Consider the following 17,599-nt stretch of genomic DNA (forward strand, 5'->3'; position numbering starts at 1 on the left):
CAGCCCAGTGTTAGTCTGTTCCCCAGTCTCCTCTACTCTCACTGAGAAAAGGCCTCAACTGAAGAATCTACAGCTGCTGAGTCTGAGGTGTTAACCAGCCCAGTGTTAGTCTGTTCCCCAGTCTCCTCTACTCTCACTGAGAAAAGGCCTCAACTGAAGAATCTACAGCTGCTGAGTCTGAGGTGTTAACCAGCCCAGTGTTAGTCTGTTCCCCAGTCTCCTCTACTCTTACTGAGAAAAGTCCTCAACTGAAGAATCTACAGCTGCTGAGTCTGAGGTGTTAACCAGCCCAGTGTTAGTCTGTTCCCCAGTCTCCTCTACTCTCACTGAGAAAAGGCCTCAACTGAAGAATCTACAGCTGCTGAGTCTGAGGTGTTAACCAGCCCAGTGTTAGTCTGTTCCCCAGTCTCCTCTACTCTCACTGAGAAAAGGCCTCAACTGAAGAATCTACAGCTGCTGAGTCTGAGGTGTTAACCAGCCCAGTGTTAGTCTGTTCCCCAGTCTCCTCTACTCTCACTGAGAAAAGGCCTCAACTGAAGAATCTACAGCTGCTGAGTCTGAGGTGTTAACCAGCCCAGTGTTAGTCTGTTCCCCAGTCTCCTCTACTCTCACTGAGAAAAGGCCTCAACTGAAGAATCTACAGCTGCTGTGTCTGAGGTGTTAACCAGCCCAGTGTTAGTCTGTTCCCCAGTCTCCTCTACTCTTACTGAGAAAAGGCCTCAACTGAAGAATCTACAGCTGCTGTGTCTGAGGTGTTAACCAGCCCAGTGTTAGTCTGTTCCCCAGTCTCCTCTACTCTTACTGAGAAAAGGCCTCAACTGAAGAATCTACAGCTGCTGAGTCTGAGGTGTTAACCAGCCCAGTGTTAGTCTGTTCCCCAGTCTCCTCTACTCTCACTGAGAAAAGGCCTCAACTGAAGAATCTACAGCTGCTGAGTCTGAGGTGTTAACCAGCCCAGTGTTAGTCTGTTCCCCAGTCTCCTCTACTCTCACTGAGAAAAGGCCTCAACTGAAGAATCTACAGCTGCTGAGTCTGAGGTGTTAACCAGCCCAGTGTTAGTCTGTTCCCCAGTCTCCTCTACTCTCACTGAGAAAAGTCCTCAACTGAAGAATCTACAGCTGCTGAGTCTGAGGTGTTAACCAGCCCAGTGTTAGTCTGTTCCCCAGTCTCCTCTACTCTCACTGAGAAAAGTCCTCAACTGAAGAATCTACAGCTGCTGAGTCTGAGGTGTTAACCAGCCCAGTGTTAGTCTGTTCCCCAGTCTCCTCTACTCTCACTGAGAAAAGGCCTCAACTGAAGAATCTACAGCTGCTGAGTCTGAGGTGTTAACCAGCCCAGTGTTAGTCTGTTCCCCAGTCTCCTCTACTCTCACTGAGAAAAGGCCTCAACTGAAGAATCTACAGCTGCTGAGTCTGAGGTGTTAACCAGCCCAGTGTTAGTCTGTTCCCCAGTCTCCTCTACTCTCACTGAGAAAAGGCCTCAACTGAAGAATCTACAGCTGCTGAGTCTGAGGTGTTAAACAGCCCAGTGCTGCTCTGACCACAGTGTTGTTAGGAAACACATTTTATAACTATACATACACAGCCTTGTGTCCGCTCTCACTGTGACCTACTTCAGTTACTGGAAACAAACTCAGCAGTGGTCAGAGCACAATACATCAAGTTGGACACATCTTCCTCCGTTTCATTCAGTTGGACACATCTTCCTCCGTTTCATTCAGTAGGACACATCTTCCTCCATTTCATTCAGTAGGACACATCTTCCTCCATTTCATTCAGTAGGACACATCTTCCTCCATTTCATTCAGTAGGACACATCTTCCTCCATTTCATTCAGTAGGACACATCTTCCTCCATTTCATTCAGTAGGACACATCTTCCTCCATTTCATTCAGTTGGACACATCTTCCTCCATTTCATTCAGTTGGACACACCTTCCTCCATTTCATTCAGTAGGACACATCTTCCTCCGTTTCATTCAGTAGGACACATCTTCCTCCATTTCATTCAGTTGGACACATCTTCCTCCATTTCATTCAGTTGGACACATCTTCCTCCATTTCATTCAGTTGGACACATCTTCCTCCATTTCATTCAGTTGGACACATCTTCCTCCATTTCATTCAGTTGGACACATCTTCCTCCATTTCATTCAGTTGGACACATCTTCCTCCATTTCATTCAGTTGGACACATCTTCCTCCGTTTCATTCAGTAGGACACATCTTCCTCCATTTCATTCAGTTGGACACATCTTCCTCCATTTCATTCAGTAGGACACATCTTCCTCCATTTCATTCAGTAGGACACATCTTCCTCCATTTCATTCAGTAGGACACATCTTCCTCCATTTCATTCAGTAGGACACATCTTCCTCCATTTCATTCAGTAGGACACATCTTCCTCCATTTCATTCAGTAGGACACATCTTCCTCCATTTCATTCAGTTGGACACATCTTCCTCCATTTCATTCAGTTGGACACATCTTCCTCCATTTCATTCAGTTGGACACATCTTCCTCCATTTCATTCAGTTGGACACATCTTCCTCCATTTCATTCAGTTGGACACATCTTCCTCCATTTCATTCAGTTGGACACATCTTCCTCCATTTCATTCAGTTGGACACATCTTCCTCCATTTCATTCAGTTGGACACATCTTCCTCCATTTCATTCAGTAGGACACATCTTCCTCCATTTCATTCAGTTGGACACATCTTCCTCCATTTCATTCAGTAGGACACATCTTCCTCCATTTCATTCAGTTGGACACATCTGCCTAAGTTTCATTCAGATGTAAACATATCTGTAATGTAGGTAAGGCCTTTATGAGACATCATACTAAACATTTGGAGTTCTTTGAGTTTTTGTGTCAGAGGCCTTGTGGAATATTAATGAATGTGAACTCAGCAACCGTAACCTCGGTGCTGCTATTCCATGGAAAGAGTAGATAACATTTCACAACATTTTCAACACGGCACCTGAATTGTGTTTTTGTATTTTGTGTCTGTTTTTTCTTTCTCCCGAAAGACAATCCTCAATTCACCATTTAACTTATTTTATTACAATTTTATTTCAGTTCATTCATCAAATTCACAAGATCAACGTTTACCTGTTTCTTTGGAAACAAAATGAGTGAAATGTCATTTTAATTGTCAACTGACTACTTGAGTAAGTCTTGTCTGAAACCAGAACGACCCAAAGGACAAGAGCCTCTTGTTTCTGTAGCAAGGAGCAGCGTGATGTACCAGTACTGGACAGGAAGATAGTCTGTTAGAAGGCCTTGTACTCCATCATCTCCTTAATGCTGAGTGCCAAGCAGAGACACATCTGGTCCCATTTTTTACAGTCTTTGGTATGACTCAACCAGGGATCAAACCCCAATCCCCTATCAGGGTGGACACTCTACCCACTAGGCAACTAAGATGGCGTCAGATGATTATGCCAGACAGGACTCATTTAACAAGTACATGTTGATCTGGTCAATGTAATAAACAAAATGAAAAGGAAGTTGACTGCTTGCAGGCCGGGTGCTCTGTTTACTTCAGACACACCTTCTCCCAGAAATCATGACAGAAGAGTTCCTCATTCAGTTAGATAATGTTTACTCAGTGACATCCTGAGGCATTGATAGATCATGAGAGAATAGTTCCTCATTCAGTTAGATAATGTTTATTCAGTGACATCCTGAGGCATTGATAGATCATGAGAGAATAGTTCCTCATTCAGTTAGATAATATTTACTCAGTGACATCCTGAGGCATTGATAGATCATGAGAGAATAGTTCCTCATTCAGTTAGATAATATTTATTCCTGAGACATTGATAGATCATGAGAGAATAGTTCCTCATTCAGTTAGATAATGTTTATTCAGTGACATCCTGAGGCATTGATAGATCATGAGAGAATATTTCCTCATTCAGTTAGATAATGTTTATTCAGTGACATCCTGAGGCATTGATAGATCATGAGAGAGGAAGAAAAACTCTCAGTGTACACAGTCACTACATCCGGGTTCAGCATCTAGGAGAACAGAGAGGGTACATTCATTCTGCATTAAACTGACAAGTCAAGGTTCAACTGGGGAATTTGATAATCAGTTGGCCAGACAACCGTCAGTAGAAGGAAGGGCAGGAGGTTAAAAACATTCAACATGACTTGTCATCCTTTTGTTTATGAAATCATGTTCAAACAAAGTCAATGTGTTAAAAGTTAACTTTGGTCCAAAACGCAAAAATAACAGCTTGCAACTGTACAGCTGATGAATGCACCATCATAACCGGTAATTTAATGATGAATTAGAGAGAAGATCAATTCCTGACTGATCTCTACAGCTTCGATCCAAAAACAAATACCCAAGTCTCCCCATTTCTTTAAAACACTTATCTAGGAAAAGTCAAGACATGACCTTCTCAATGGCAGATTTAGGGCAAATGTTTAATTCAGAGGCCCAGGGGTCTGATCACCATACAGTCCCATGGAATAGACCTACAGGAGGTGAGTCACATTTGATTAGTTACAGCATTTTCCATGGAAACGTACAGAGGAGTTTATGCAAATCAACCCTGTCTGTTTTGACACCTGAAGGAGGTTGTCTCTGAAAACCTATTTAATAAATCAGTCTGTTCTGACTCAACTCAGTAGTCTCTCCAGTCTACCAACTGGTCTCTGTAATAACTTTTTAAATCAGTCTGTCCTGACTCAGCTCAACAGTCTCAACAGAGGCTATACTACCCTGTGTCAGTAGACTATAGGTCTATACTACCCTGTGTCAGTAGTCTATAGGTCTATACTACCCTGTGTCAGCAGTAGCCTATACTACCCTGTGTCAGTAGACTATAGGTCTATACTACCCTGTGTCAGTAGTCTATAGGTCTATACTACCCTGTGTCAGCAGTAGCCTATACTACCCTGTGTCAGTAGTCTATAGGTCTATACTACCCTCTGTCAGCAGTAGCCTATACTACCCTGTCTCAGCAGTAGCCTATAGGTCTATACTACCCTGTGTCAGCAGTAGTCTATAGGTCTATACTACCATGTGTCAGCAGTAGACTATAGGTCTATACTACCCTGTGTCAGCAGTAGACTATAGGTCTATACTACCCTGTGTCAGCAGTAGCCTATAGGTCTATACTACCCTGTGTCAGCAGTAGCCTATACTACCCTGTGTCAGCAGTAGTCTAAAATCCGAGCAAGGGTAGCATTCCAGAGGGACATCAGAGACTAACGTTCTTTGCTTCACGGAAACATGGCTCACTCGAGAGACGCTAACGTAATCGGTGCAGCCAGCTTCTTCACGCATCGCTCCGACAGAAACAAGCATCTTTCTGGTAAGAAAGATTAACGAGACGTGGTGTGATCACAACAACATACAGGAACTCAAGTCCTTCTGTTTACCTGACTTAGAATTCCTCACAATCAAATGTCGACCGCATTATCTACCAAGGGAATTCACAGCCGTATATATTCCCCCCCAAGCAGACACATCGATGGCCCTGAACAAACTTTATTTTACTCTTTGCAAACTGGAAACCACATATCTTGAGACTGCATTCATTGTAGCTGGGGATTTTAACAAGGCTAATCTGAAAACAAGACTCCCTAAATTGTATCAGCATATCGATTGTGCAACCAGGGCTGGTAAAACCTTGGTTCATTGCTATTCTAACTTCCGCGACGCATATAAGGCCCTCCCCTGCCCTCCTTTCAGAAAAGCTGACCACGACTCCATTTTGTTGCTCCCTGCCTACAGACAGAAACTAAAACAAGAAGCTCCCGCGCTCAGGTCTGTTCAACGCTGGTCCGACCAATCTGATTCCACGCTTCAAGACTGCTTCGATCACGTGGACTGGGATATGTTCCGCATTGCTTCCAACAACAACATTGACGAACATGCTGATTCGGTGAGCGAGTTCATTAGAAAGTGCATTGACGATGTCGTTCCCATAGCAACGATTAAAACATTCCCAAACCAGAAACCGTGGATTGATGACAGCATTCGCGTGAAACTGAAAGCACGAACCACTGCTTTTAACCACGGAAAGGTGACCGGAAACATGACCAAATATAAACAGTGTAGCTATTCCCTCCGCAAGGCAATCAAACAAGCTAAGCGTCAGTATAGAGACAAAGTAGAGTCGCAAATCAACGGCTCAGACACAAGAGGTATGTTGTCAGGGTCTACAGTCAATCACGGATTACAAAAAGAAAACCAGCCCTGTCGCCGACCAGGATCTCTTGCTTCCAGACAGACTAAATAACTTTTTTGCTCGCTTTGAGAACAATACAGTGCCACTGACACGGCCCACAACCAAAACATGCAGGCTCTCCTTCACTGACATGGCCCGCTACCAAAACCTGCAGACTCTCCTTCACTGCAGCCGACGTGAGTAAAACATTTAAACGTGTTAACCCTCGCAAGGCTGCAGGCCCAGACGGCATCCCCAGCCGTGTCCTCAGAGCATGCGCAGACCAGCTGGCTGGTGTGTTTACGGACATATTCAATCAATCCTTATCCCAGTCTGCTGTTCCCACATGCTTCAAGAGGGCCACCATTGTCCCTGTTCCCAAGAAAGCTAAGGTAACTGAGCTAAACGACTACCGCCCCCCCGTAGCACTCACTTCCGTCATCATGAATTGCTTTGAGAGACTAGTCAAGGACCATATCACCTCCACCCTACCTGACACCCTAGACCCACTCCAATTTGCTTACCGCCCAAATAGGTCCACAGACGATGCAATCTCAACCACACTGCACACTGCCCTAACCCATCTGGACAAGAGGAATACCTATGTGAGAATGCTGTTCATCGACTACAGCTCAGCATTTAACACCATAGTACCCTCCAAACTCGTCATCAAGCTCGAGACCCTGGGTCTCGACCCCGCCCTGTGCAATTGGGTACTGGACTTCCTGACGGGCAGCCCCCCAGCTGATCCTCAACACTGGGGCCCCACAAGGGTACGTTCTGAGCCCTCTCCTGTACTCCCTGTTCACCCATGACTGCGTGGTCATGCACGACTCTAACTCAATCATCAAGTTTGCGGACGACACGACAGTGTTAGGCTTGATTACCAACAACGACGAGACGGCCTACAGGGAGGAGGTGAGGGCCCTCGGAGTGTGGTGTCAGGAAAATAACCTCACACTCAACGTCAACAAAACAAAGGAGATGATTGTGGACTTCAGGAAACAGCAGAGGGAGCACCCCCCTATCCACATCGATGGGACAGTAGTGGAGAGGGTAGTAAGTTTTAAGTTCCTCGGCGTACACATCACAGACAAACTGAATTGGTCCACTCACACAGACAGCGTTGTGAAGAAGGCGCAGCAGTGCCTCTTCAACCTCAGGAGGCTGAAGAAATTCGGCTTGTCCCCAAAAGCACTCACAAACTTCTGCAGATGCACAATCGAGAGCATCCTGGCGGGCTGTATCACCGCCTGGTACGACAACTGATCCGCCCACAACCGTAAGGCTCTCCAGAGGGTAGTGAGGTCTGCACAACGCATCACCGGGGGCAAACTACCTGCCCTCCACGACACCTACAACACCCGATGTCACAGGAAGGCCATAAAGATCATCAAGCACAACAACCACCCAAGCCACTGCCTGTTCACCCCGCTATCATCCAGAAGGCGAGGTCATTACAGGTGCATCAAAGCAGGGACCGAGAGACTGAAAAACAGCTTCTATCTCAAGGCCATCAGACTGTTAAACAGCCACCACTAACATTGAATGGCTGCTGCCAACACACTGACTCAACTCCAGCCACTTTAATAATGGGAATTGATGGAAATTGATGTAAAATATATCACTTGCGACTTTAAACAATGCTACTTAATATAATGTTTACATACCCTACATTACTCATCTCATATGTATATGTATATACTGTACCCTATATCATCTACTGCATCTTTATGTAATACATGTATCACTAGCCCTGTATATTAGACCTGTATATCAAACCTGTATATTAGACCTGACCTGTATATTAGACCTGTATATCAGACCTGTATATTAGACCTGTATATTAGACCTGACCTGTATATTAGACCTGTATATCAGACCTGTATATTAGACCTGTATATTAGACCTGACCTGTATATTAGACCTGTATATTAGACCTGACCTGTATATTAGACCTGTATATTAGACCTGACCTCTATATTAGACCTGTATATTAGACCTGACCTGTATACCTGACCTGTATATTAGGCCTGTATATTAGACCTGTATATTAGACCTGTATATTAGACCTGTATATTAGACCTGTATATTAGACATGTGTATTAGACCTGACCTGTATATTAGACCTGTATATTAGACCTGACCTGTATATTAGACCTGTATATCAGACCTGTATATTAGACCTGTATATTAGACCTGACCTGTATATTAGACCTGTATATTAGACCTGACCTGTATATTAGACCTGTATATTAGACCTGACCTCTATATTAGACCTGTATATTAGACCTGACCTGTATACCTGACCTGTATATTAGGCCTGTATATTAGACCTGTATATTAGACCTGTATATTAGACCTGTATATTAGACCTGTATATTAGACATGTGTATTAGACATGACCTGTATATTAGACCTGTATATTAGACCTGTATATTAGACCTGTATATTAGACCTGACCTGTATATTAGACCTGTATATTAGACCTGTATATTAGACCTGACCTGTATATTAGACCTGTATATTAGACCTGTATATTAGACCTGTATATTAGACCTGTATATTAGACCTGTATATTAGACCTGTATATTAGACCCTGTATGACCTGTATATTAGACCTGACCTGTATATTAGACCTGTATATTAGACCTGACCTGTATATTAGACCTGACCTGTATATTAGACCTGTATATTAGACCTGTCTACTAGACCTGACCTGTATATTAGACCTGTATATTTGACCTGTATATTAGACCTGTATATTAGACCTGTATATTAGACCTGACCTGTATATTAGACCTGTATTTTAGACCTGTATATTAGACCTGTATATTAGACCTGTATATCAGACCTGTATATTAGACCTGTATATTAGACCTGTATATTAGACCTGTATATTAGACAAGACCTGTATATTAGACCTGACCTGTATATCAGACCTGTATATTAGACCTGTATATTTAGACCTGTATAGACCTGTATATTAGACCTGTATATTAGACCTGACCTGTATATTAGACCTGTATATTAGACCTGTATATTAGACCTGTATATTAGACCTGACCTGTATATTAGACCTGTATATTAGACCTGACCTGTATATTAGACCTGACCTGTATATTAGACCTGTATATTAGACCTGTATATTAGACCTGTATATTAGACCTGTATATTAGACCTGACCTGTATATTAGACCTGTATATTAGACCTGACCTGTATATTAGACCTGTATATTAGACCTGACCTGTATATTAGACCTGTATATTAGACCTGTACCCTGTATATTAGACCTGTATATTAGACCTGTATATTAGACCTGTATATTAGACCTGACCTGTATATTAGACCTGTATATTAGACCTGACCTGTATATTAGACCTGTATATCAGACCTGTATATTAGACCTGTATATTAGACCTGACCTGTATATTAGACCTGTATATTAGACCTGACCCTGTATATTAGACCTGTATATTAGACCTGACCTGTATATTAGACCTGTATATTAGACCTGTATATTAGACCTGTATATTAGACCTGTATATTATGTAGACCTGTATATTAGACATGTGTATTAGACATGACCTGTATATTAGACCTGTATATTAGACCTGTATATTAGACCTGTATATTAGACCTGTATATTAGACCTGTATATTAGACCTGTATATTAGACCTGTATATTAGACCTGTATATTAGAGACCTGTATAATAGACCTGACCTGTATATTAGACCTGTATATTAGACCTGACCTGTATAATAGACCTGACCTGTATATTAGACCTGTATATTAGACCTGTATATTTGACCTGTATATTAGACCCTGTATATTAGACCTGTATATCAGACCTGTATATTAGACCTGTATATTAGACCTGACCTGTATATTAGACCTGTATATTAGACCTGACCTGTATATTAGACCTGTATATTAGACCTGACCTGTATACCTGACCTGTATATTAGACCTGTATATTAGACCTGTATATTAGACCTGTATATTAGACCTGTATATTAGACATGTGTATTAGACATATTAGACCTGTATATTAGACCTGTATATTAGACCTGTATATTAGACCTGTATATTAGACCTGTATATTAGACCTGTATATTATATTAGACCTGTATATTAGACCTGACCTGTATATTAGACCTGTATATTAGACCTGACCTGTATATTAGACCTGACCTGTATATTAGACCTGTATATTAGACCTGACCTGTATAATAGACCTGACCTGTATATTAGGCCTGTATATTAGACCTGTATATTTGACCTGTATATTAGACCTGTATATTAGACCTGTATATTAGACCTGACCTGTATATTAGACCTGTATATTAGACCTGTATATTAGACCTGTATATCAGACCTGTATATTAGACCTGTATATTAGAACTGTATTTTAGACCTGTATATTAGACCAGACCTGTATATTAGACCTGTATATTAGACAAGACCTGTATATTAGACCTGTATATTAGACCTGACCTGTATATTAGACCTGTATATTAGACCTGTATATTAGACCTGTATATTAGACCAGACCTGTATATTAGACCTGTATATTAGACAAGACCTGTATATTAGACCTGTATATTAGACCTGACCTGTATATTAGACCTGTATATTAGACAAGACCTGTATATTAGACCTGTATATTAGACCTGACCTGTATATTAGACCTGTATATTAGACCTGTATATTAGACCTGTATATTAGACCTGTATACCAGACCTGTATATTAGACCTGTATATTAGACCTGACCTGTATATTAGACCTGTATATTAGACCTGTATATTAGACCTGACCTGTATATTAGACCTGTAAATCAGACCTGTATATTAGACCTGACCTGTATATTAGACCTGTATATTAGACCTGTATATTAGACCTGTATATTAGACCTGTATATTAGACCTGACCTGTATATTAGACCTGTATATTAGACCTGTAGACCTGTATATTAGACCTGTATATTAGACCTGTATATTAGACGTGTATATTAGACCTGTATATTAGACCTGTATATTAGACGTGTATATTAGACCTGTATATTAGACCTGTATATTAGACCTGTGTATTAGACCTGTATATTAGACCTGTATATTAGACGTGTATATTAGACCTGTATATTAGACCTGTATATTAGACCTGTATATTAGACCTGTATATCAGACCTGTATATTAGACCTGACCTGTATATTAGACCTGTATATCAGACCTGTATATTAGACCTGACCTGTATATTAGACCTGTATATTAGACCTGTATATTAGACCTGTGTATTACACCTGTATATTAGACCTGTATATCAAACCTGACCTGTATATTAGACCTGTATATTAGACCTGTATATTAGACCTGTATAATAGACCTGACCTGTATATTAGACCTGTATATTAGACCTGTATATTAGACCTGTATAATAAACCTGACCTGTATATTAGACCTGTTTATTAGACCTGTATATTGGACCTGTATATTAGACCTGTATAATAGACCTGTATATCAAACCTGACCTGTATATTAGACCTGTATAATAGACCTGACCTGTATATTAGACCTGTATATTAGACCTGTATATTAGACCTGTATAATAGACCTGACCTGTATATTAGACCTGTATATTAGACCTGTATATTAGACCTGTATAATAGACCTGACCTGTATATTAGACCTGTATAATAGACCTGTATATCAAACCTGACCTGTATATTAGACCTGTATAATAGACCTGACCTGTATATTAGACCTGTATATTAAAACTGTATATTAGACCTGTATATTAGACCTGTATATTAGACCTGTATATTAGACCTGTATATCAGACCTGTATATTATACCTGTATATTAGACCTGACCTGTATATTAGACCTGACCTGTATATTAGACCTGTATATTAGACCTGACCTGTATATTAGACCTGTATATCAGACCTGTATATTAGACCTGACCTGTATATTAGACCTGTATATTAGACCTGTATATTAGACCTGTGTATTACACCTGTATATTAGACCTGTATATCAAACCTGACCTGTATATTAGACCTGTATATTAGACCTGTATAATAGACCTGACCTGTATATTAGACCTGTATATTAGACCTGTATATTAGACCTGTATAATAAACCTGACCTGTATATTAGACCTGTATATTAGACCTGTATATTAGACCTGTATAATAGACCTGTATATCAAACCTGACCTGTATATTAGACCTGTATAATAGACCTGACCTGTATATTAGACCTGTATATTAGACCTGTATATTAAACCTGTATAATAGACCTGACCTGTATATTAGACCTGTATATTAGACCTGTATATTAGACCTGTATATTAGACCTGTATAATAGACCTGACCTGTATATTAGACCTGTATATTAGACCTGTATATTAGACCTGTATAATAAACCTGACCTGTATATTAGACCTGTTTATTAGACCTGTATATTAGACCTGTATATTAGACCTGTATAATAGACCTGTATATCAAACCTGACCTGTATATTAGACCTGTATAATAGACCTGACCTGTATATTAGACCTGTATATTAGACCTGTATATTAGACCTGTATAATAGACCTGACCTGTATATTAGACCTGTATATTAGACCTGTATATTAGACCTGTATATTAGACCTGTATAATAGACCTGACCTGTATATTAGACCTGTATAATAGACCTGTATATCAAACCTGACCTGTATATTAGACCTGTATAATAGACCTGACCTGTATATTAGACCTGTATATTAAAACTGTATATTAGACCTGTATATTAGACCTGTATATTAGACCTGTATATCAGACCTGTATATTATACCTGTATATTAGACCTGACCTGTATATTAGACCTGACATGTATATTAGACCTGTATATTAGACCTGACCTGTATATTAGACCTGTATATCAGACCTGTATATTAGACCTGACCTGTATATTAGACCTGTATATTAGACCTGTATATTAGACCTGTGTATTACACCTGTATATTAGACCTGTATATCAAACCTGACCTGTATATTAGACCTGTATATTAGACCTGTATATTAGACCTGTATAATAGACCTGACCTGTATATTAGACCTGTATATTAGACCTGTATATTAGACCTGTATAATAAACCTGACCTGTATATTAGACCTGTATATTAGACCTGTATATTAGACCTGTATAATAGACCTGTATATCAAACCTGACCTGTATATTAGACCTGTATAATAGACCTGACCTGTATATTAGACCTGTATATTAGACCTGTATATTAAAACTGTATATTAGACCTGTATATTAGACCTGTATATTAGACCTGTATATTAGACCTGTATATTAGACCTGTATAATAGACCTGACCTGTATATTAGACCTGTATAATAGACCTGTATATCAAACCTGACCTGTATATTAGACCTGTATAATAGACCTGACCTGTATATTAGACCTGTATATTAAAACTGTATATTAGACCTGTATATTAGACCTGTATATTAGACCTGTATATCAGACCTGTATATTATACCTGTATATTAGACCTGACCTGTATATCAGACCTGTATATTAGACCTGTATATTAGACCTGACCTGTATATCAGACCTGTATATTAGACCTGACCTGTATATTAGACCTGTATATTAGACCTGTATATTAGACCTGTATATTATACCTGTATATTAGACCTGTATATCAGACCTGTATATTAGACATGTATATTAGACCTGACCTGTATATCAGACCTGTATATCAGACCTGTATATTAGACATGTATATTAGACCTGACCTGTATATCAGACCTGTATACCAGACCTGTATATTAGACCTGTATGTTAGACCTGTATATCAGACCAGACCTGTATATTAGACCTGTATATTAGACCTGTATATTAGACCTGTATATTAGACCTGTATATTAGACCTGTTTATTAGACCTGTATATTAGACCTGACCTGTATATTAGACCTGTATATCAGACCTGTATATTAGACCTGACCTGTATATTAGACCTGTATATCAGACCTGTATATTAGACCTGTATATTAGACCTGTATATTAGACCTGACCTGTATATTAGACCTGACCTGTATATTAGACCTGTATATCAGACCTGTATATCAGACCTGTATATTAGACCAGACCTGTATATTAGACCTGACCTGTATATTAGACCAGACCTGTTTATTAGACCTGTATATTAGACCTGTATATTAGACCTGTATATTAGACCTGACCTGTATATTAGACCTGTATATTAGACCTGACCTGTATATTAGACCTGTATATTAGACGTGACCTGTATATTAGACCTGACCTGTATATTAGACCTGTATATTAGACCTGTATATTAGACCTGACCTGTATATTATACCTGTATATTAGACCTGTATATTAGACCTGTATATTAGACCTGACCTGTATATTAGACCTGACCTGTATATTAGACCTGTATATTAGACCTGTATAGTAGACCTGTATATTAGACCTGTATATTAGACCTATATATTAGACCTGTATAGTAGACCTGTATATTAGACCTGTATAGTAGACCTGTATAGTAGACCTGTATAGTAGACCTGTATAGTAAACCTGTATATTAGACCTGTATAGTAGACCTGTATAGTATACCTGTATAGTAGACCTGTATATTAGACCTGTATACTAGACCTGTATAGTAGACCTGTATATTAGACCTGTATAGAAGACCTGTATAGTAGACCTGTATAGTAGACCTGTACAGTAGACCTGTATATTAGACCTGACCTGTATAGTAGACCTGTATAGTAGACCTGTATAGTAGACCTGTATCTTAGACCTGTATAGTAGACCTGTATAGTAGACCTGTATAATAGACCTGTATATTAGACCTATATATTAGACCTGTATAGTAGACCTGTATAGTAGACCTGTATAGTAGACCTGTATATTAGACCTGTATATTATACCTGTATAGTAGACCTGTATAGTAGACCTGTATATTAGACCTGTATATTAGACCTGACCTGTATATTAGACCTGACCTGTATATTAGACCTGTATATTAGACCTGACCTGTATATTAGACCTATATATTAGACCTGTATAGTAGACCTGGATATTAGACCTGTATAGTAGACCTGTATAGTAGACCTGTATAGTAAACCTGTATATTAGACCTGTATAGTAGACCTGTATAGTATACCTGTATAGTATACCTGTATATTAGACCTGTATAGTAGACCTGTATAGTAGACCTGTATAGTAGACCTGTATATTAGACCTGTATAGTAGACCTGTATAGTAGACCTGTACAGTAGACCTGTATATTAGACCTGACCTGTATAGTAGACCTGTATAGTAGACCTGTATAGTAGACCTGTATAGTAGACCTGTATAGTAGACCTGTATATTAGACCTGTATAGTAGACCTGTATAGTAGACCTGTATAGTAGACCTGTATAGTAGACCTGTATAGTAGACCTGTATAGTAGACCTGTATATTATACCTGTATAGTAGACCTGTATAGTAGACCTGTATATTAGACCTGTATAGTAGACCTGTATATTAGACCTGTATAGTAGACCTGTATAGTAGACCTGTATATTACTATTATTAGACAAAGATAAAGTTGCAGAGACCAGTTGGTAGACTGGAGACTGTTGAGCTGAGTCAGGACAGACTGCTTTAAATAGGTTTTCAGAGACAACCTCCTTCAGGTGTCAAAACAGACAGGGTTGATTTGCATAAACTCCTCTGTACGTTTCCATGGAAAATGCTGTAACTAATCAAATGTGACTCCCCTCCTGTAGGTCTATTCCATGGGACTGTATGGTGATCAGACCCCTGGGCCTTTTCTCAAGAACCACCACAGACATTTGAATTGACTTCATCTGAATTAAACATTTGCCCTAAATCTGCCATTGAGAAGATCATGTCTTGACTTTTCCTAGATAAGTGTTTTAAAGAAATGGGGAGACTTGGGTATTTGTTTTTGGATCGAAGCTGTAGAGATCAGTCAGGAATTAATCTTCTCTCTAATTCATCATTAAATTACCGGTTATGATGGTGCATTCATCAGCTGTACAGTTTCATGCTGTTATTTTTGCATTTTTGACCAAAGTTAACTTTTAACACATTGACTTTGTTTGAACATGATTTCATAAACAAAAGGATGACAAGTCAAGAGTGTCCACCCTGATAGGGGATTGGGGTTTGATCCCTGGTTGAGTCATACCAAAGACTGTAAAAAATGGGACCAGATGCGTCTCTGCTTGGCACTCAGCATTAAGGAGATGATGGAGTACAAGGCCTTCTAACAGACTATCTTCCTGTCCAGTACTGGTACATCACGCTGCTTCTTGCTACAGAAACAAGAGGCTTTTGTCCTTTGGGTCGTTCTGGTTACAGACAAGACTTACTTAAGTAGTCAGTTGACAATTAAAATGACATTTTACTCATTTTTTTTCCAAAGAAACAGGTAAAGGTTGATCTTGTGAATTTGATGAATGAACTGAAATAAAATTGTAATAAAATAAGTTAAATGGTGAATTGAGGATTGTCTTTCGGAAGAAAGAAAAAACAGACACAAAATACAAAGACACAATTCAGGTGCCGTGTTGAAAATGTTGTGAAATATTATCTGCTCTTTCCATGGAATAGACCTAGTGGCAGGAAATAACTGTTACTATTGTAGGTGAAGGTTCCACAGGTTCATCATTTAAATACATGTTACTATTGTAGGTGAAGGTTCCACAGGTTCATCATTTAAATAAATGTTACTTTTGTAGGTGAAGGTTCCATAGGTTCATCATTCCAACTTCCGCGACGCATATAAGGCCCTGCCCCGCCCCCCTTTCGGAAAAGCTGACCACGACTCCATTTTGTTGCTCCCTGCCTACAGACAGAAACTAAAACAAGAAGCTCCCGCGCTGAGGTCTGTTCAACGCTGGTCCGACCAATCTGATTCCACACTCCAAGACTGCTTCCATCACGTGGACTGGGATATGTTCCGTATTGCGTCAGACGACAACATTGACAAATACGCTGATTCGGTGTGCGAGTTCATTAGAACGTGCGTTGAAGATGTCGTTCCCATAGCAAAGATTAAAACATTCCCAAACCAGAATTGGATTGATGGCAGCATTCGCGTGAAACTGAAAGCGCGAACCACTGCTTTTAATCAGGGCAAGGTGACTGGAAACATGACCGAATACAAACAGTGTAACTATTCCCTCCGCAAGGCTATCAAACAAGCTAAGCGTCAGTATAGAGACAAAGTAGAATCTCAATTCAACGGCTCAGACACAAGAGGCATGTGGCAGGGTCTACAGTCAATCACGGATTACAAAAAGAAAACCAGCCCAGTCACGGACCAGGATCTCTTGCTCCCAGACAGACTAAATAACTTTTTTGCCCGCT

The sequence above is a fragment of the Oncorhynchus tshawytscha genome, linkage group LG10 (genome assembly GCF_018296145.1).
Source record: "Oncorhynchus tshawytscha isolate Ot180627B linkage group LG10, Otsh_v2.0, whole genome shotgun sequence".
NCBI lineage: Eukaryota > Metazoa > Chordata > Actinopteri > Salmoniformes > Salmonidae > Oncorhynchus > Oncorhynchus tshawytscha.